We start from the raw sequence: 1,919 nt of genomic DNA on the forward strand, positions 1-1,919 counted from the left end.
TTGTACTATTTATTGCTTCTTGTGAATTGAAAGGGTGATTATCCTTTGATATAACGGGGCCAAATGATCAACACATAGGGTGGTGTTCGGTATACAGAAAAATATTTTTCATGAAAAATGTTTCTTTAGAAAATACGTGAACATCTCTAGAATATTTATTTGTATCTAATAAATAAACTATACAAAATTTTCTTTATTATTTTTATTATAATAAAAATAAAATTTGTAGTTTTCTTGCGCTGCATGCTTACTTTATAATTTGAAGCAAAAAAAAAATAAAAAAAAATTACTATTTCCCAACTTGTATAACGTGGAATTATCTTCCAAAATATAATTTTCTCAAGAACATTAAATAAAACATCACTGTCTTTTTACACTATAATTGGTGAATTAATTATTATAAAATTGTAAAAAAAAACCACTTTAGGCGTTGTGTAAAAACAAATCATACTTCACTATCCAAGCATCCCCGAAAAAAAAGTAAGTAATATCATTTTAATTGGATCAAAATGTTGTCTTATAAGGGACAATTTCAATAAATGAGTTTGTCAGATTTTTCATGACCAAAATGGCGAAAACGTATGAATTATGGAGCATCTTCAGTGTGCAATTTTCACGTTAAAAAAATAGACGGACCGTTAAGTATAGTTACACCGAAGGTGCTCTACTTTCATGATTCTTCAGTGAATCTTTTACATTTTAAAGAAAGGCTCATTATGGGTCATGAGCCTTCTGTGTATTTGACATTTTGAAGAAAGACTAGTTTTTATCAATGCACCTTCAATAAAAATTTTATCTTCCCAAAATCTAAAAAGCCTGTCATTTTCTAAATTGATGGGACAATGGAAGACCATTTTTCACACACTAAAGGCTCATCCTTACAATGCACCTTCAGTTAAATTACAAAAATACCCTTAAGAGTCTCCAAATTATGATTGTTTATCTTCAATTCATCTCCACTTTACTGAAGTTTACCTGAGGTCCTCCCTTCTTCACCATTTCTCCAAGGTTCCACTTTACTAAAATTAACCTGAGGTCCCCCCTTCTTCACCATTTCTCCAAGATTCTCGACCCTACAAGCTTTATTCATACTAAAAAACAAAACTTCACAAAGATGAAAACTTAAAATGTTAATCATCATTCAAATTAGAAAAGGTAACTTTATACTCTTTTTTTTTTTTCTTACATCAGTTGTAGTTACTCTGAAAATTTGTCTAATAATTTTTTATCACATTTTTTGTTTCATTATAATATTATAGTGCTACTATTATTGTTTTTTTTTCTTATACAATAGTCTATAGAATATTTTTGTAATATTGATTTATTTAAAGTTCTCTTGGAAATTAGTTCATTTTTTTTCTAGTCTGGCCTTTGCTATTTTTAATAAGCAAGTCTTGGTGAATATCACTATTTAGCTTGCCATACTCAATGATTTTTGAATTAAACAAACACATATTTATATTTTAGGTATTATGACGCCATCTACTGTGCATTCGAGTTCATTTATTTCGAGTGTCCTTATAGGACAGATTAGTCATCGTTGTGAGAAAATTTGAAATAATAAAACATGTGACACATTGACATGTCGTCGGTATGATGGTGACTTTTGGGACTACATAAGTAGAAATCCATTACATGAGCATGTATGTCGTTACTTGCTCGATGCTAGATTTTATGGTATATATGCAGCTGGACACACGACACTTGATCATGCTATGATCACTAAGTTGGTAGAAAGATGGTGACCAGAGACACACACATTTTATTTAAACTTTGAAGAGGTCACAATTACATTGCAGGACGTAGCTATATTATATGGGCTGCCAGTCGATGGATTACCTATGATGGAAATTGATCTTACTTTGGACCCTGCAGACTGGCAAACACGTATGGTAGATCTTCTTGGTTGGGCACCGATA

Source organism: Capsicum annuum, chromosome 3, assembly GCF_002878395.1.
Source record: "Capsicum annuum cultivar UCD-10X-F1 chromosome 3, UCD10Xv1.1, whole genome shotgun sequence".
In the NCBI taxonomy this organism is placed as follows: domain Eukaryota; kingdom Viridiplantae; phylum Streptophyta; class Magnoliopsida; order Solanales; family Solanaceae; genus Capsicum; species Capsicum annuum.